The sequence below is a fragment of the Nicotiana tabacum genome, chromosome 6 (genome assembly GCF_000715075.1).
Source record: "Nicotiana tabacum cultivar K326 chromosome 6, ASM71507v2, whole genome shotgun sequence".
NCBI classification, from domain to species: domain Eukaryota; kingdom Viridiplantae; phylum Streptophyta; class Magnoliopsida; order Solanales; family Solanaceae; genus Nicotiana; species Nicotiana tabacum.
In genome coordinates this window covers 114,159,418-114,180,957 of record NC_134085.1, presented here as the reverse complement: position 1 = coordinate 114,180,957, position 21,540 = coordinate 114,159,418, and the positions used below count along the sequence as shown (strand labels likewise).

The following is a 21,540-nucleotide window of genomic DNA, read 5'->3' as shown; positions in this document are numbered from 1 at the left end:
ATCGCGATGAAGGAAATTCTGGTCAAAGTCAGTTTGTGCTTCGCGAACTCGAGGCGTTGACCTCGTTCATGAAGAAGGATTTGGATGTCTGGGCAGAATGTTTAAATAGCCATTTGTCCACGATTTTGGGGCTATTTTCCTCCATTTTTGAGCGATTTTGGAGCTTTTTGAAGAGGATTGAAGAGGGATTCAAGGGGAAACACTTGGAGGTAAGATTTATGGACTTAATACTCGATCCTAATGTGAATTCTACATAATTAATCATGGAATTTAAGCCTAATATTGAAGAACTAGGGCTTGTAATTGGAGACCTAGAATTTGGGATTTGAGGGGTCGTTTGTGGTTGGATTTTGATGCTTTTAATATGAATTAACTCGGGGAGTGATAAGGAGTCTATTGATGTAATTTTTATCGGAATCCTAGACGTGGGCTCGGGGGTCGAGTTTGGTCAATTTTGGGATTTGTGTTGTAATTTGATTTCTTTCAAGTGGGCTTTGTTCCCTTAGCATATTTTGATGGTTTTGCACTGATTTTGGGTAGATTTGGAGCATCCAGAGGCCGATTCGAGTGGCAAAGGCATCGCGAGTTAGAGATTTGGACCGGATAGAGGTGAGTAATGATTATAAATATTGTTCTGAGGGTATGAAACCCCGGATTGCATATCGTTGTACTATATTGAGATGACGCACATGCTAGATGACGAGCGTGGGGTCGTGCACCATTGGGGATTGTGACTTAGTCCACCTCGGATGACTGTTTTACCGTGTAATTGCTTGAAAACTATTTGCTATCATCATGCTTTGGGCTGAATGCCATATTTGGGCCTCATGCCAATTATTTGAACCCTTAGGAGATTTTTACTGATATTTCCTCACTGTTTTGACTTTATACTTGTACTCAATCATGCTATATTCTACTATTTTCATAACTCAGCCACGTTTACTCTGTTTTAACATATTAATGATTTTCTAAATGATAATTTGAGTTGAGCATCATTTTTTACTACTGCCCGAGTGGCTTATGAGATTTTGATTGAGTAAGGCCAAGGGCATGTGTTGTGAGGATACACTGATTTATGATTATGAGGCTGAGGGCCTGAGTTGTATGCCACGAGGTGGCTTGATATGAGGCCGAAAGCCTATTTGATTATGCCACGAGATGGCTTGATATTGTGCTTGGGCCGTAAGGGGCCCATCTCGGAGTCTATACACCCCTAGTGAGTATGGGTACCCATTGTGATATGAGATATAGCCCGATGGGCTGGTGTTGTTCCATGATATTGCCCGAGGGGCGGATTTTTATGTGTTTATCTGTGTAGCTGCGTTTCATTTAATTGTTTAACTGTTAAAAAGGTATTTTAAAGAAGCTTCTTCTAAACTAAGTGTTTTTACATGTTTCCACTATTTTATTGTTTTACTGGTTTTTATATTGCTTCTTTATAGCCTGTTGATGTGCCTTTACGTGATTTCTTATCACTCAGTATTCATTTATTATTATTACTCACTAAGTTGGAGTACTCACTTTACTCCCTGCACACCGTGTATAAATTCAGGCGCTTCAAAACCTTTAGGAAAAACTTCATATTCTTGAAATTCTTGTCGTGCGAATATGTTGATCCGAGTACTAAACTTTTGTTATTCTATTCTCTCACAGATGGTGAGGATACGCACTACCAGTCAGGATGGACGACCACCAGTACCACCAATTGTGGCCACTAGAGGCTGAGGACATGGTCGTGGTCACGGTAAGGGTAGGGGTGTGGCCCGCACAGCAGCTAGGGCAGCACTTGTAGATCCACCAGCCGCCCCAGTTCAGGATCAGGTCCCAATTATGGACGCTCCAGCAGCACCAGCTGTGCCTATTGTGATTCCTGGTCTTCAGTAGGCTTTGGCTCAGATTTTATCAGTATGCACTGGCCTAGCTCGAGCGATCTCAATTACTACAGCCGCAGCTACTTCTCAGGTCGGGGGAGGCACTCAGACTCCCGCCACTCGCACACTTGAGCAAGTTGTGCAGGGACTTCAGACATTGGGGGCACATCCATCCTAGCTGGTTGTAGCTGCTCAGGACTTTGTAGCTCATGTCATGCTAGAGGACGAGCAGCATAGGTTGGAAAGGTTTGGGAGACTTTAGCCTTTGACTTTCAGTGGTGTAGAGGGCGAGAATGCCTAGGGTTTCTTGGACAAGTGTCAGTGGATTCTTCGCACAACGGGTATTCTGGAGACCAGCGGGGTTGCTTTTACTACTTTTTAGTTTTCTAGAGCTGCTTTCAGTTGGTGGGAGGCATATGAGAGGCGTAGGCCTGTTGGTGCAGCACCCCTTACCTGCCAGCAGTTCTTTGTTCTCTTTATGGAGAAGTATGTGTCGTAGTCTCGCAGAGAGGAGCTACACAGGTAGTTTGAGTGGTTGCGTCAGGGAGAGATGAGTGTGATGTAGTATGAGATGAGGTTCTCTAAGTTATCTCATCATGATATTTGGTTGGTTCCGACAAATAGAGAAAGGATTAGGAGGTTTTTAGATGGCCTCACTTATCAGCTTCGTATTCTCATAACCAGGGAGAGGGTATCTGGTGCTACTTTTGAGAAGGTTGTAGACATTGCTCGTGAGATTGAGTCAGTTCGTCGCCAGAAGCGAGATAAGAGGGAGGCCTCGAGGATCTGGTACTTATGGTGGTGCTCCTTCGAGAGGTTAGTTTCAGCACGGCAAAGGTCGTCCATTCAGGCATGCTTAGCCAGCTCGCCCAGGTTATCGTGGGGCGTTATCGGGTCATGGTTCTCATCAGGGCCAGTCATCACTCAGTGCCCTTCCAGCTCAGAGTTCATCTCGTGCTCCATCAGTTCAAGGCTCTTCTATGCCAGGTGCATCTGCTAGTCATTCCGGTGCTAGGGGTTCACTTCAGTCTCCGTCTCCAGCGCCCAGGAGTTGCTATGAGTGTGGAGAGATGGGTTATATGTGGATGTGGCTTGATATGAGGCTGAGAGCCTATTTGATTATGCCACAAGATGGCTTGATATTGTGCTTGGGCCGTAAGGGTCCCCTCTCAGAGTCTATACACCCCCAGTGAACGCGGGTACCCATTGTGATATGAGATATAGCCCGAGGGGCTGGTGTTGTTCCATAATATTGCCCGAGGGGCGGATTTTTATGTGTTTATCAGTGCTAGGTGCGTTTCATTTAATTGTTTAACTATTAAAAAGGAGTTTTAAAGAAGTTTCTTCTGAACTAAGTGTTTTTACATGTTTGCACTATTTCATTGTTTTACTGGTTTTTATACTGCTTATTTATAGCCTGTTGATATGCCTTTACGTGATTTCTTATCGCTCAGTCTTCATTTATTATTATTACTCACTGCGTTGGAGTACTCACTTTACTCCCTGCACCCCGTGTGCAGATTCAGGCGCTCCAGGTCCTGCTTGCGAGGGTTGAGAGCTTCCAGCAGACTTCGGAGATTCACTAGGTAGCTACTCGGCGTTCGTAGCCCAGTGCTTCTCCCTTTATCTTATTTTCTCCTATTTTAGCTATGTGATAGTTGTGTAGACTCTTTCTGACTTGTAGTTTTTATGATAGATGCTCATGACTGGTGATACCCCGATGTCGGGCTATATCTATTTCGCATACTGTAGTATTCACCTTATTTTAGGATTATTATTGTTATGATTAAGACTTAATTTGTATTATTTAATTGCTTAAAGTGAATTGGGAGTGTGTCGGCTGGCCTTGTCTTCACGAGAGGCGCCATCACGACTGGGTCCGGGTTTAGGGTCGTGACAACAGTCCTTAACTTTGAGTTTCAAGTTCAAAAGTTAAGGACATGCAGTCCTTAACTTTGACTTACAAGTTGAAAAGTTAAGGACACTTGGTCCTTAACTTACAGTTCCAAGTACAAAAAATAAGGACACTTAGTCCTGAAGTTTGAGTTCCAAGTTCAAAAGTTATGGATTCAATTTCAAAAGTTGAGGACACATGGTCCTGAACTTAGACTTTCAAGTTCAAAAGTTAAGAACACTTGGTCCTGAAGTTTGAGTTTTAAGTTCAAAAGTTAAGGACACTTGGACCTGAAGTTTCAGTTTCAAGTTCAAAAGTTAAGGACACATGCTCCTGAACTTTGACTTATAAGTTCAAAAGTTAAGGACACTTGGTCCTTAACTTTGAATTTGAAGTTCAATTACACTTGGTCCTGAACTAATACTAACAAGCTTAATGGACAAATCAATATTGACAGAAACAAAGAAATTAATAACATGATGCCTTCAGATTACTTCTGAAATTGTAATTTTGCATAGTTGTGACAAAAAATTATGCTATGCAAATAAAATAAAAGTGTCTTTTGAGGAATTTACAAGATATTTCAGAATTCATACGGATTCTTTACAGCAATTTTATACAAAAAATTAACCACAACTAACTTTCTTTACAACTAAACTACAGCTCCTTCGGACAGCAAGTTTCATTTTCACTATCATAGTCGTCGCCAACATCTTCTGGTAGTGTATCATAACCAGAATTTCTTTTCCACTCTCCATGTGCATAAAGATTTGCTGCAAGTTCTTTTCTAAAGTCGTTTATGTCTTCAGGTTGGAATTTCTTCACATCTTTTCCCATCATCAACAACTCCACATACTTGATTAAGAATGTACCACAATCAGTCCTAAGAAAAATGTAAGATATGGAGTCAATTAAAAAATAAATCTAAAGTACATATAACTTATATAACAAATAACAACATGTACGATCCAGTTTGGTGTGGTGATCTTTGCCACTGAATATCAAATTTGTTGAATGCATTTCCAAAAGACTTGTGATGTTTCTCAAACTGTGAGAACTTTAGCCAGTGGGGGATCATGCATGCAAACATTTCAATGTAATTCATTCCTACCTCATATGGCTCACTATATATAGAATCGTACACATCAATCTTTTTCTTATTCAAGTCCAATACCCCCAAAAGAAAATGTGTCACAGCATTATCATCTTCTAAAGGAAGCCGACATGGAAAAAAGATTTTGTCAACCTCTGTCCAAGCAATTCCACATCTATGACTGTCACCCAATACATATGGTGTCAGAAACAATTGATTATCACCACACCAAAAACATCTGCAGTATCTTCATTGAAATCCTTATACACAAACATCATATAGTTATCAAAAAGTATATCTGTAGTTGTGCAACAAAAAGGATGATCGCGAGAGTGGTAGCATTCCTTCTTTCTCGGATAATATAGTGCAATGTCAATATGCTTCATAAAAAGGCAAAAAATAAAACAAATCCATCAGTCATAAAATAATTAAAAAATGATAAATTAAGAATAAAGAAAATAAATGCCTTGCGAATTATCAAACCTTATCATCAAGTACAAAGCTACTATCTGAAAGCTCAAGGAAGAACATTTTTCTACTAATTTTTTGATGATACAATTTGTATGAATTCTTTCTCACACCATTATCATCAGCATATATATCAGTTTGTCCCCTGAAAATTTTGAAAATATCAAAGTTAGAAGTTAGTCTTTAACTTAGACTTTCAAGTTGAAAAGCTAAGGACACTTGGTCCTGAAGTTTGAGTTTCAAGTTCAAAAGTTAAGGACACTTGGTCCTGAAGTTTGAGTTTCAAGTTCAAAAGTTAAGGACACATGGTCCTGAACTTAGACTTACAAGTTCAAAAGTTCATGACATTTTGTCCTTAACTTAGACTAACAAGTATAAAAGTTAAGGACATGCAGTCTTTAACTTATAGTTCCAACTTCAAAAGTTGAGGACACTTGGTCCTGAAGTTTGAGTTTCAATTTGAAATGTTAAGGACACTTGGTCCTGAACTTCAAGTTTCAAGTTCACACATGGTCCAGAACTTAGACTTTCAACTTAAAAAGTTGAGGACACTTGGTCCTGAACTTAGACTTACAAGTTCAAAAGTTAAGGACACATGGTCCTGAACTTTGACTTACAAGTTCAAAAGTTCAGGGCACTTAGTCCTGAACTTCGAATTCCAAGATGAAAAGTTAAGGACACTTGGTTTTTAACTTTGATTTCCAAATTCAAAAGTTTAGGACACTTAACTTTAGGAATTTAAATATCAATATACTTAGTCCTAAATTTAAAATTACAAGGTAAGGACACGAATTTAAGAAATTAACAAATAATGAAATACATTTAGGGACTTACGCTTTTTTGCGACCTTTCATTTTCTCCTTCCCCAACCACACAATGAATTTATTCAATAATTTTGCATCATCTTTGGCATAATGAAAAATACATGTACAAGTATATTTTGATTTTATCCAGCCCGTTTTCTTTGGAGTATTTTCATTGTGTGCCATCGATGTTCCTATTTTTCTTTCCTATTCAAAAGGAGATTTCAACTGCCAACTAAGCTTCTTATTTCTTTTACCTTGACCAAGTTCTTCTTCAACATTTCCTTCAACCTCCATAGACAAACCCTCATCAATGCTCATTTGTGTACTTGTAGGAGTAGGAGTAAGAATAGAAAATGATGGACCATCATAACCAATACTATCTCTCTTCCTTTTCCTAGTATATTGGTTAAGATCTTCATCTTTGTCTGCAGACAACACTATGTATATATGCTGCAAGTCATCAAATGAAGAGACAAAAACTAAGAACATTATTTTTGAAATGTACTGGCATTTTCCATTATGAATATAATATTTAGGACACAATCAATACATGTCTTGTTCACATTGCCTTCTTGTATTTTTTCAACAGACAATTGAGCTAATATATTGGTTGCATTTTCTTTATCTTCCAACTGCACATTTTCTTTATCTTGCAATTGTTCTCCATGTTCTTCAATTGCAAGTTCACAAGATTCTGCAAAATATTTACAAGAGCTAACACAATTAGTACTTGTTACTAATCTTTGATTAAAATAAATATGTATAAAATTAAAAAAAATACTGTCTAACCGTTTGCAACTGTCAAGATCATCGCAGTTAAATAATTATCTTCATTAGCATTTTCTTGGCTTCCAATATTGTCAGTAAGAGAGTGAGGTGTAGAGAGATCACATGTTCCATCTATGCATTCGGAAACAATCTTACTTATACTTGTTCCTTGGGTATTTTCTAAGTCTTGAGATTGTACTCCACTTTTGTCTTGATACTCCACTCCATCTTCTTCCCTTGCAGCTTTGAAAGATTCTGTAACATTTATAATTAATACACATTCTAATAGTTGACTAAAACTAACATTCAACATATCATGAAAATTTCATCTAACCTTGATTGGCATAATTTTGAACTCGAAATTTCTCTTTATATGAGAGAGGTGTAGACATATCATATGTTCCTTCTAAACATTTGCATACAATCTCACTGACACTTGTTCCCAATGGACTTTCAAAATCCTGAGATTGCACTCCACATTTACAAATTTTTTTTGTTACTCCTGTCTCTTTTGGATTTTTTTGGTCTTGACATTCTACTACATCTTGAACTTCCACTCCATCAACAGATTCTACATATATTTGTAATCACAAAAAAATTTATATGTATTACACTATTGAATATAAATTTCAATGACAAAAAATTCAAAATCTATATCTAACCTTTCCAATTTCAGTACCAATATCAGTTTCATCATCTAGATGTGCATCTCTATAATCGCTTTCATACTAAACTTTTGCATGCACATCTGTATCATCAGATTCATCACCACCTGCATCTTTGTTAATTGTAATAGTAGGTTCTGTACCATCACAATGATCATCAACTCCATCTTTAGTAATTGGAACACTAGATTCTCTCTCTATGTTCCTTTCATCAGGTTTCACAAAAATCTTCAACAAAGTATCAATATTTGATCCTAGACTTTTCTTTAAATCTTGTGAAAGAAACTAAGTTAGAAAGTTAAGGACATGTAGTCCTAAACTTCAAGTTACAAGTAAAAACGTTAAGGACAAGCAATCCTTAACTTAGAGTAACAAGTTCAAAAGTTAAGGACACTTGGTCCTAAACTTCAAGTTTCAAATTGAAAAGTTAAAGACAGATTGTCCTTAACTTAGACTTACAAGTAAAAACGTTTAGGACACAAGGTCCTGAACTTAGACTAACTGAAATTAATGATATTACCTTGATATCATTTTGAATCTTTTTTCTGATACAACTATTTTCTGATTTATTCTAGTAACTTCAGCATGCAGATCCTTTTTAAACTTCTCTGATAATTTCTGAATCAAAAACCATAAAAACAAAAAAGTCTCTTAAGCAAAAAATAATCAAATAAAAAACAAATGCTATTCAAAGACAGAAAACCTACTTTAACAATTTCCTTAAACATGGCTTCATCAAATTGTATGGAAGAAGGCATTGAGCTTTGATCTTGAGAAATTGGCTCATGCACACTAACATGCTCTATATCTTCTTCAATAGGAATAAATGGTACCACCTCGATCAACTTATACACCTATTATATAACCAAAAAAACATAAGTTTTCAGAACTAAAACAAATAAACAAAAAAATAGCTAGTAATTAGATTAACTTACATTTCATTATGGAAGTATTTTTTACACAGAGAATCATATTGTGGAGATTTTATTTCTGAATAACATAACATCTGAGGAAACCCACATTCTCGGAAGTTCACAAATTATTTTTCCTGGAAAATAGGCAATACTTCCATAATCCAAACACAAAAAGTAAAAGCAAAGCCAAGTATAGTGTAGTTATCCTTGTCTTTATCTTTCTCTTTCTCTTTCTCTTTCTCATTCTCATTCTCATTGGGCTTCAAACAACTCTTTAATGATTTTAACAACGTTTCATAACAAAGAGAGCCCCAGTTGAAAGATGAGCAGAGTTCATCATCATCTACAATTTTCATTATCTGCTCGGACACATTCCTATTCTTCCGCTTCTCCATCAAAACAGATTCAACAAAATAAATTGTTGCCAACTTCACAGCATCATCATTGCTGCCTACAAATGATGCAGTTATACCATTTGTGTGACTAGTAATAAAATTAAATAAATCACCCAACTCAACTCTATCCTTTCCAAGGAAATAGACTTTCGAAAGCCTATTCTCTTTTTCATGCAAACCTTTGATGTCTAGTGAAGAATAACACTTCAAACCAGTAATTATATGAAATGCTTCGCGTGTAAACTTAATTTCATGGTAAAAACCTTGTCATCGAATCAGGGTCATTATCTACAATTTCTGAAAGTAATACACAGTGAATAAGTTTACCACAGAACTTCACACTTTGTAATCGGAAAAAGTTTCCGAAAATACCATCTCTCAACTTCTTCCACTGCTTGTTCGACAAAAAACTTTTGATTGTTTCCTTATACTGTAAATCTCTTTTCCAGTAGCTCATTAAATTACGCCAAATATCAAAGTCAAACACACGATCTCCTACCATTATCACACTACAAAGAAGGAAAAAGATCATAAAAGATTAGGACTTACAATTACAAGTTGAAAAGTTTGGGGCACTTGGTCCTAAACTTCAAGTTTCAAGTTCAAAAGTTAAGGACAATAGGTTCTGAACTTCAACTTTCAAGTTCAAAAGTTAAGGACACTTGGTCCTTAACTTCAAGTTATAATTTAAAAAGTTAAGAACAGGCAGTCCTTAACTTATAGTTTCAAGTTGAAAAGTTAAGGACACTTGGTCATGAACTTCAAGTTTCAAGTTCAAAAGTAAAGGACACTTGATCTTTAACTTTGAATTCCAAGTTCAAAAGTTAAGGACACTTAGTCCCGAACTTTGACTTACAAGTTCAAAAGTTAAGGACATTTGGTCCTTAACTTAGAGTTATAAGTTAAAAAGTTAAGAACATGCAATCTTTAACTTATAGTTTCAAGTTGAAAAGTTAAGGACACTTGGTCCTGAACTTCAAGTTTCAAGTTCCAAAGTTAAGGACACTTGGTCCTGAACTTCAAGTTTCATGTTCAAAAGTTAAGGACACTCAGTTCTTAACTTTGAGTTCCAAATTCAAAAGTTAATGACACTTGGTCCTTAATTTTTATGAACACAGTTAACTAAAAATTCATAAACATAGTTAACTTATGAATTCGTACGACTATTTTTATGAAATGTCCTTACATAATCAAATATATTGATTGAACCACAAACACATTTCAATACCAAAAATTTCTGAATAACTTCCTCACAAAAATCCGCTACTTATTTGACACTGAACCAACTTATAATCATTATTTTTGAAACTTCACACATAGTTGATACAGCATTGATCGCGATTAAACATATACAAAAACAAAAATGCATAAAAGCAAAAAAAAATACCAGTTCGATCGTTCAATGCAGAGAAGATGACAGAGAATATGACAAAGGAGAAAGATTAAGTGCAGCTGGTTTGCATGCGAGGACGATACAGATACTGAGGAGCACGCGAAACTTCCCTCTGAAATTTTCGCTCTCAAATTTTCCCTCTGAAGGTCTGAACGAATAAAACATGGGAATGGGAATATAAGAATTGAAGAAAGGGTAAAACTATCCTTTCAAAGCAATTTTAATGGACTAGTGGCTATTTTTGCTCAGCATTAAAATTAGTGTCACGACACAAAAATCGATCCGGTCGTGATGGCGCCTATCGTGAAACTAGGCCAGCCGACACAACTCTCGAATCAACCATTTTCCAATAAAAGTTGTTTTTATACTATTTATAAACCAATAATCTCATATTAAAACTCAAAAGAAAAGTGCGGAATAATTACACAAGCCCGACATCGGGGTGTCACTAGTCATGAGTGTCACACCTCCTTTTTTACCTACACCCCGGGAGGGAGAGTATAAGGGAGTTTTTCCAACTTAAAGTGACAATCGAAACGGGATTATTTTATTTAAAATCAGAGTCGCCACTTGGGATAATTTATGGTGTCCCAAGTCACCGGTTCAAATCCCGAATCGAGGAAAAGGTTGACTCTGTATTACAGTCCGCGAACCAGAAATTCGGGTAAGGAATTCTGTTAACCCGAGAGAAGGTGTTAGGCATTCCCGAGTTCTGTGGTTCTAGCACGGTCGTTCAACTGTTATATTCAGCTTAATTATCTGATTTTAAACAATTATGAACCTATGTGCAAATTTTAACTTATTAACCGCTTTTATTCATTTTTAATAGAGATTGAACGCCGTTTAAAATGTACCTTTGGATCGCGCCACATGAAATGCACCCGCAATTTGGAACACATTTTATTCAACGTTTAGGATTTGGATTTGGGTCACATGAAATGCGCACCCGAGTTCAGGAAGATAATATTATTAAACTAACGCGCCTAAAGCAGCTTCGCGTTGCAACTTTGCGAGGGCCATTGAAATTTGCTAAATGGCACGCCTCGAATTCTAAGAATTTTAGAAGAAATAATTAAGCGAGAGCCACGCAATTGTCATTTTTGTTCGGCATGGTGCCCCACAGTTCTAATTTTAAAGGGTATTCAAACTAGATTTAGGGGGCCATAAACTATTTTATTGTCTAATACGGCGTACCTCCAATCTACTTTGTGACAGTATAGCTTAATTAAAGAAAAAGCCTAATGGAATTCAAAAGGGTGTTTTGTGTTAAAGCTTAAACCCAAAAAGCGGAATAAGTAAACAAAGGGTCCTTTTCTTTTAGAACTGAACCCAAGAACTTGCGGTGACAAATGAACCATTGATTTCAAAAATGATTTGGGCCAAACCTCGATAGTAGGCCCAATTCGTAAACATTGCAGCGGAAAAACAGAGACTCGGGATCGAATCCTTGTGAGTCTGTATCAACTCAAATAGAAGTCAGGTTCCCCATTATCATGCCAATTCAAAATATTCATCGATTCATACCACACTGGACACATTGAGATTGATTTATCAAAAAAAGAAACTTGTGTTTTTATTTTCCAAAACGGTCAGACCCCCCAACTATCATATACCAGCCACTTACATGATTTCTGATTCAACCAATTGTCCAATTAACAATTCCAAAATCAGTTTTCACATATTTCAGCATGACTCTCAACTTTAACATCAGAACGGATCATACTTGCGCTTTAATTTCTGAGCTAACTTTCACAAATAAACACAAGGAATTCAAACTTATACAGACCATTTAAATGGTACTTCTAATTAAGCATAACAATGCAAATCCAAATTGCAGAATAGACAATACTTCATCATAACAGCCCCTAATTGCGAGCTACAGAAAACCACATGGCATACTCAAGCAATCTGCAGCATGTTTAACAGTCCATTCACACATGAACTTCCATTTACAATTACAGAGCCAAAAATCCAAGCATTCATTCCAAATGACCAAACAACCCTAAACCATTGAGCATGAAATAGCAGAATAACATATTTGAAAGAGAAATACTTAATTATTTCAGAATATGGGAAATTAAGGACATAAAACAGCAGGAGCTAATAGAAGCTCAACACTAACCAATGCTTCTGTTCAAATTCCAACTCAAATTCAGTCTGGTTCTAACTTGTAGCACCTCATTGTTAACAACGGTATGAGTAAATACCTGGAAATTGATAGAGGAAACAAAGATGAAGAAGCAGTGGATACAGCCGAGCAAAGACAGCAGAAATCAGCAGGAAAAAGCAATAGAACAGTGATTCCCAGAAAAAACCAGCTCAATTCCAGAAAATAATGTGCAATAATAACAAGATCAACCAGATCTTCAGGCCAGACTCGTAAACCAACCAAAATCAAACCCTTTCAGTCACCATATGAATTAGAAAATTTCTTAGGGCTTGAAAACTTCCGAAATCACAAAGAGACGGAGAAATTTCAATGGAACAGTAAAGCTTTAGCCGTTTGCTCTTCTGTATTTTTCTATCTCTGGAAATTCTGCCTTGAATGGCAAGGAAAAGATGCCTTTATAGGTAAGCAAATAGGGCAGACCCAAGGAGATATTTTCTGCCATTCAGTCTTTTTTTAATTTTACTTTTTGCTAACTAATCATTACCTGATTTTCCCTTGTTGCTGAATTACCCTTAACGTGATTAACCAATTACCAAAACAGCCCCCACCCCAGCTTCCTAGAAGCTTCCCCTTCTTGTTACAAAAGATTCCCCTTCCCCCATTTCCTAAACTGCCCCCGAATGCCCTGTTAATTTACTCTAGGAAACCAACTGGGTCATACTGGCCCGATATTTAAACCAAAATTTGGGCTAAATTCTGACCCAATGACCCAAATCAACCCCATTGGGGTGAGGTCTGCAATGGATTCAAAGCCCAAACTAAATCAAATCAGTCAACAAACAAAAAGGCAAACACTTAAAAGATTTCGATAATTCAAACCTACACTAGTCAACTGATTATTATACGCAAATAAGAAAGAAATTAGCCAAGTTATTAAAATAACCCTAATTTAACTAGGTGACCAAACGAGATATGAAGTTAGACCTTTAAACGGGCTGATAACACAACTAAGGAAACAGAGAACAACTTTCACGAAGAAGAGAAGGACAATGAACAGAAGACCAATTCAAACTCGAAAGATTAATCGAGTTTCAGCCAGACTAGACTAAGCTAAAGAAAAGGAGAAGGAAGAAGAGAACAAGACAACAAAAAAGGTTGAGAAGGCAAGAAAAGAAAGGAGCTTACCAATTCAGACTCGAAATCCATCGGAGACAAAATCCCTAACAAAACTAAGGTCAATTGTTTGAATCCGAACTTCAAGACTCGAAGAAGAGTGCCTTAGGACCATGCATGTACCAGGTCCGATAAAAAAAATGATTTCTGAACTTCAGGGGTCGATCTCAAATTTTGAATTCGAGCAGCTCCGGCAAGGTTCGAGGGAAACGTAGTAAGGATTTGGCATGAAGGGGTCGTGGTGGCTATGTGGTGTTAATTTGGGGTTGATTGGAGGCGTTAGGGTTTTGGTCATTCCTTTTGATTCAAGATTCGATAGGCTGGGTTAGGATTTGAGGGTGGGGATTTGGAGACCTGGAAAGAGAAGGAGGAAGGGAATCTATGGTGTTAATCTGACAGCGATTGGACCGACGCCGCTAGCGGAGAAGATTTCCGGCGGGCGGTTCAGGGCGGAGGCGACGAGGGATTTTCTGGGGTGTGTTGGGACGATGAGAGACGAGGCGGGGTAGGGGGTGAGTTTGGGGTTCGTTGGGACTAGGTTCAGACATATTAATTGCATTATGAGAAACAATTTTGGCCATTGGATACTGGGAGATGAATGGCCAGGATCAACCGAGCTTAAAAGGACTCAAAACGACGCCGTTTAGACTAAGTGGGGAATTGGGTCGGGGCCTGAATGGGCTGGTTTGGGACGGGTTAAAGGGAAATGGGATTGGACTTTGGAAATTTTCAGTGATTCGGCCCAAAGTGTGAAATCCCTTTCATTTTTATTCAAGATCAACTTAATTCAAAACCCTTTTTTTCTCTTTTTCCTTTTTCTCCCTGTTTTTTTGAAAATTAATTAAAATCAGAATTAATTCCTAGAACTAAACAAAAACTAATTAAATCTAAAATGATAATTGACACAATTAATTAAAAATAAATTAACGAAAGAAAGCTACTCAAAATGAGCAGTAGGAAATTAAAAGTGCAAATTAAACTATTTTTGTGATTTTTCCATTTTATGCAACGACTAATTTTCTAATTAATCCTAAAATGTAAAATTAAACCTAAATTCCAATGCAACATATTTTTTTGTATTTTTTCACTAATTAAAATGCACCAACAAAAATGCAAACAATTAACAGAAAATGCTACGAAAATCCACAAAAATTGCAAATAATGAAAAGAGATTATTTTGTTTTGAATTTATGGGAGTAATTCATATAGGGCAAAAATCACGTGCTCACAATGAGCATCTACCAAGGTCTGAATACAATAAGAGTCTAAAAATGTACTGAATACAGTAATGAAAAAAAATGAGGAAGGAAAGCAGTGTTGCGAACGTCGTGCAGCCACCTTGCTAACTCCGATGACTCCGCCTCCAGCAATCAACACCCGCTACCGGGTTCCGAAATACCTGAATCTGCACATGATGTGCAGAGAGTAATGTGAGTACTCCAACCCAGTAAGTAATAAGAGTAAATAAAGACTGAGCAGTAGGAAATTAAAAGTGCAAATTAAACTATTTTTGTGATTTTTCCATTTTATGCAACGACTAATTTTCTAATTAATCCTAAAATGTAAAATTAAACCTAAATTCCAATGCAACATATTTTTTTGTATTTTTTCACTAATTAAAATGCACCAACAAAAATGCAAACAATTAACAGAAAATGCTACGAAAATCCACAAAAATTGCAAATAATGAAAAGAGATTATTTTGTTTTGAATTTATGGGAGTAATTCATATAGGGCAAAAATCACGTGCTCACAATGAGCATCTACCAAGGTCTGAATACAATAAGAGTCTAAAAATGTACTGAATACAGTAATGAAAAAAAATGAGGAAGGAAAGCAGTGTTGCGAACGTCGTGCAGCCACCTTGCTAACTCCGATGACTCCGCCTCCAGCAATCAACACCCGCTACCGGGTTTCGAAATACCTGAATCTGCACGTGAGGTGCAGAGAGTAATGTGAGTACTCCAACCCAGTAAGTAATAAGAGTAAATAAAGACTGAGCAGTAGGAAACGGTGAATCCAGATTTATGATAAACTCAATAAGCACAACGGGCTTTCAAATCAGAATACGAGTCAATTGTCTCATTTAAAAATTCAGCTTTTGGGTAAAAATCATTTGAAATTGCTTTCCAACAGTTTTAGTAGGGATTCAATACCATTTATAACAAAAGATATGAAAACCACAATCGGCCCCTCAGGCAAAACATAGTTCGTAAACAGCCCCTCGGGCAAAACAGAAATCATAAACACCTCATAACATAAAAATCTTAGTGGAAATAACAAATCCAAATCAGCGATTAAATACCGAATATCTCATAAAAACTCCAGCTTAAATGAAAGTTATTTAAAAACATTTGTTCAATATTTTCAACAGAGGCTCAGTATAAAGAGGAGTGAAAACAGTAATTACATAAAAAAAAGAGGAGTGGAAATAGCAAATTCATAAAAATAAGCCCCTCGGGCAAAGCATCACTCATATATGTATACAGCCCCTCGGGCAAGCCTCTCAGTCACTCGAGACTCAACTCTCATCAGTCAGCGCTCACACTCAGCACTCACACTCAATAAGTACCATATAGTAACCGCTATAGTAACCATTGCGGCGTGCAGCCCGATCCAACCTATCGTTGCGGTGTGCAACCCGATCCATATACATATCGCTGCGGCGTACAGCCCGATCCATATACATATATATATTGTTGCGGCGTGCAGCCCGATCCATAGATATATAATCCTCACAACCAAGCCCTCGGCCTCTCTCAGTCATTAACCTCACAATCAGACCATCAGTCTATATCAGTCAGCAACCCCACAATCAGACCCTCGGTCAATCTCAGTCATCAACCTCACGATCACTCGGACCATCAGTAAAACAAGGTACTCAGCCCAAACAGTTTTCACATTTTAAGAAGTAAAGTGATAAAACCAAATTTAAACAATAAACAGGTAAAACATGACTGAGAATATGCTTTCAAAACAAATAGGGTGAAGAAAAATAGTAAAAATGCCCCTAAGGGTCTCAACAGGTCGGCACAAGACCCCAAACATGGCATACAACCCAAAATATAATATTGATCTTTAAAATATGGAATATTAAAAGATATCAAATCAATTACGCGACTTAACAGTCGTACGGGATAGACCAAGTCACAATCCCCAATGGTGCACGACTCCATCCTCGTCATCTAGCGTGTGTGTCACCTCAAAGTAGCATAACAATGTGAAATCTGGGGTTTCAAACCTTCAGGACAGCATTTACAATCATTACTTACCTCGATCCGGTCTAAACTCTAGCCCGTGATACCTTTGCCCTCACGAATCAACTTCCGAATGCTCCAAATCTAGCCACAATCAGGACATAATCATTAAAACATGCTAAGGGAATAAAGCCCACTCAAAAATATCCAATTTACATCAAAATCCTGAAATTGCTCAAACCCGACCACTGGGCCCACGTCTCAAAATCTGATAAAATTAACATCAATAGAATCCCCATCCTCCCACGAGTCCATACATATCAAGATCATCAAAATCGGACCTCAAATGGCCCCTTAAATCCCCAATTTCAAGCCCTAATTTTCCCAACTCTTTCTCTAATTTTTCCCAAAAATTTCACGATTAAACAACGAAATAATTACCCTAAACACAAGATACAAAGCCCAAGCAGCTTAACTCTCTATCAACACTTGATTCCCTCTTGAAATCACATCTTGGAGTTCCAAAATCGCACAAAAATGATGAACAAATGACTGAAAATCGCGAAGGGGCCTTATTATACATTCTGCTCAGCACTTTCGCACCTACGATCCCATAAGCGCATCTGCGCTTCCGCTTCTGCAGATTTCACATATGTCACCAGGCCTCACATTTGCGGTCGCCTCACCGCTCCTGCGGTATCGCAGATGCGGTTACCAAGACGCACATGTGGTCCTCCTCGCACCTACACCTTTCTTCCTCTCCTTCAGAGCTCGCACCTGCGGTCCCCAATCCGCAGGTGCAGATATGACAGAAGCAGCAACATCAGCTGCATTTTCTCAAGTTCAACTTTCCCGAAAACTATCCGAAATCATTCTGAGGCCCCCGGGACCTAAACCAAAAATATAAACAAGTCACATAACCTTATTCAAACTCGTCCCAACCTTCGTAACGCTCAAAACAACATTAAAACACCAAAAATTACATCAAATTCAAGCCTATGATTCCAAAATCTTCCGAATTCTGCTTTTGATCAAAACCCAACCAAACCACGTCTGAATGACCTATTTGTACACACATCCCAAATGACACAACGAAACTACTACAACTTCCAGAAATCCATTCCGACCTCCATATCAAAATTTCACTTATCAACCGAAACGCCGAAATCTCATTTTCGCCAATTCAAGCCTAAACCTTCCACGGACTTCCAAAATGCATTCCGATCATGCTCCTAAGTCCCAAATCACCTAAAGGAGCTAACCAAATTATAAAAATTCTGATCCGAGATCATATACCAACAAGTCAAATCTTGGTCAAACTTTTCAAATTTCAAGCTTCAAACTGAGAATTGTTCTTCCAAATTCATTCCGATTATCCTGAAAATCAAAACCAACGATTTACATAAGTCATAATCCATCACACGGGGCAAGTCATGCTCAAGAACTGACGAGCAAGGTACAAAAGCTCAAAACGACCGGTCAGGTCGTTACAATTAGTGGATAAAAAATAAAGACCACCTTACTTAGTGGCTACCACACGCCATTTTTACAGAATGTGACATATTATACTCCAAGCCTCCAACCACTCTCATACATTATCATTTATTAATATGCATGCATAGTCTTGTAGGACATCTCCAAGTAAATAATCATGCAAATTTGAATTATCAATGAAAATTAGGTGTGGGTATAATTAGGACAAACTCAAAATCTAAACTAATATTCAATTTTTTGGATTTTTGATGTGGATTTTCGAATAACGAATTTGATTTCAGATTTAATTTTTAAATTTTTAGATTTTAGATTAGATGTTGGATTTTGTACTTTGGGTTTCTGGATATTCGAAAATCCGAAATTTTTATAATTTATATTTAGTGCTACCCATTAGACATTAGTCCATTATCCATATGCCAATAGTAATAAGTTCAGTATCCTACCCATTAGATATTAACTCTTATATTTAATGTTAATTACTAAGTCACTGTCTGAATACTTTTTATTTGGACATGGTTTTACTATAGCTAATTTTTACTAGGCTTATTAATGTCTTTGTTGCATTTCTTAATAACGATTTCATTACTTGAATACTTTATTTGGATGATTGCAGTGAAAATGAGAAATTTTTAGGCAATTTAACATGAATACTTCATTTGCATGTTAATTTTTGTAATAAGAAGAAACAACTCAACTTACCGGCTCAAAATTAAAATATCAAAACCGATTAATCCGAAATCGAACATAAAAAATTCGATCAAACCGAAAATCAAAATTCAAACCGAAATTTTCATATTCAATTCAAATTATCCCGAATGCTCACTGATATTAGGCTATATAGATGATATTTACACCTTAATATTACCATGCTTTATTGTTTTTTTATAGGTAAATTGATAACAAAATGCTCTAAATGGTGTTCTTTTGCTTCGCAGAGAATATTCTAAGTGAGGAAGCACTACGGAGTGTTTTGGAGGCAATAATATGAAGAAAACACCCAATCAAGAAGTACCCGAGCACAAAGAAGCAAAAAATGGACTGAGTGAATTCCATCGTGACCATGGTGGAACCGCGGCAGACCAAGTGTTCGAGGCAGAATGTCCAGCGTTCACCGCGGTCTTGCCGCCATCGCGGTGAAATGTTCACGTGCCAGAAAGTTTGGGGACCAAAGTGTAAATCGGGGAAAACTTGTTCTAAACCCTTGTAAACTTTAGAAGCTCGCCCAAGATAGGTTTAAGATTATTTTTAGACTACATTGAAGGCAATAATAAGTGGGAAAAGATCAACCAAACATTAGAGTTTTTCTATCTCCTTTTATTTTCTTGTAATTACCCATTATGAAGAGTTTAGTAGTTTTATCTTGTTTTGTCATGAGTAGCTAATTTCCTAGTCTAAGGTTTTGATGGAACCTATTGAAGGATGAACTTCTTGTTATGTTAATATAGTTTGCCCAGTTTAATCTCTATTTGTTCAACTACGTTCTTGTTGTAGTTAATTGATAGGATCTTCAATTAGCTGTGCCTATTTATTGTGCATAACTCAGGAGAGATTGCATATTTAGGTAATTGTTGAACAGCACCACTCCCTAAGTATATGAGAGATCAATAACCGAGGGTTTAAAGGCGGGATTAGGGATAACGAAGCCTTGGGTGCAATCTAAAGTGAGCTGTAATAAACAAAGCCAGCTAGCGTAACTCGGGAGAGTGCGGCTAGTAAATTGTCGTGATTACTCGGGAGAGATTTACGGTAATAAGAGTGCTCATGATTGATAGAGACTATTTGGTGAATCTATGTGAAGCATAACCGGAAGGGATTCCGTCAATAGGGGAAATCATAGCCTTAGAACCTTCTCTTAATTGTTTACAACTTAATCCTAGTTAGTTTACAGTTGCTTAATTATATTTATTCGTAGTTAATAGAAATACCATCAACTGTTATTGACAACGTTTAGGAAGTTGATTCCGTAGAATTTAGTAAGTCTAACAAGAGTAATTGATAGGTTAATTCCTTGTGGGTTCGACTCTGGGCTAAATACTCAGATTATATTTGCAACGTCCGCGTGTCCTTTTATAAGGCATAGTTGGGTGTGATCACTTTTGGCACTGTTGTCGGGGACTTAATGGTGTTATCAATTACAATTCAAAGAAGTACAAAAATTCTTAGTGTAGTCAGTTTTCTCTATACCCAATCTTTACATTGAAATTTTAACGTTTGTTGACTTGGTTGTATAGGTGCATGCCTAGAAACTCATCGAGAACTGGTGAAGTATTTGAAGCATTATCAGATCCCGAGAGGGTTTTCAAGGCCATAAATTAGGCCAATTGGAAAAACAAGCAACTGAACAATTCGAAACAGACATGGGAGATCACGAAGAAGACCCAGTTGTACCAATAGCGCCAGTGGCACCTCTTGTGCCAGAGGCTGCTCTCTATGATAGGGCACAACACACAGCTGAAAATCTGGCCACAACGATTGTAGTCCCGTAGATACAGGCTGAATCATGCCAAATCACGAATAACATGTTGCACTTGTTGCAAAACAAGGGAATATTTTTGGGGTCACAAGTCGAAGATCCTCAATAGCACTTGAAGAATTTCCTGTCAATCTGTAAAACCCAAAGGCAGCCCAACGTAACTCCGGAAGCAATCAAGCTATTATTGTTTCTATTCTCAGTGACAGGAGCTGCACACACCTGGATAAACTCACTCCCCATAAATTCCATAACAACTTGGGAAGAGTTAGTCAAGCAATTCATGAACAAGTTCCACCCACCCAACAAGATTGCTCAACAAATTGATGAAATTTTGAGTTTTAAACAGAGACCAATGGAGACACTACATGAAACATGGGAACGTTTCAAAGGAATGCTGGTTATATGTCCGCACCATGGTATTCCAGATCTGATGTTGGGATAGCGATTTTACAAGGGATTGTCAGATACATGAAGAACATTGTTGATGATTCAGCTGGTGGAGCATTTTTGAGCAAAACATGGAGAGAAGGTGATAATAGGCTAAATTGTTTAATATAGCCTATGTTTTAGCGCAACTTAAGGATGGTTTACTATTATAAATGTTCAAATAATGTAAAAATTGGCTCTAATCATGACTTTAATGTCTCACAGGAGTTCAATAAACAAATAAGGATTTATAATGGTAATCAAGTGAAAAATGGAGTCAAATGACGAAAAGCTGAGCAGCAACATCTGAACAAAAGAAAACCCCACTAGCGCGGGTCATGCACTGGTCATGCGCTCCCGTGCTAGTTCAGTGATTTGGACAGAAAGAAACCCCACTAGC

At 37.3% G+C, this 21,540-nt stretch overlaps 1 non-coding gene across 1 annotated transcript; it reads right to left on the bottom strand.

Annotated features, from left to right (window-relative positions):
- Window positions 1-21,027: 21,027 nt before the first annotated feature.
- On the bottom strand, window positions 21,028-21,134 carry LOC142182482 (small nucleolar RNA R71). The gene has a single exon (XR_012711301.1). It is a non-coding gene; the product is annotated as a small nucleolar RNA R71 (small nucleolar RNA).
- Between the last annotated feature and the right edge of the window lie 406 nt (window positions 21,135-21,540).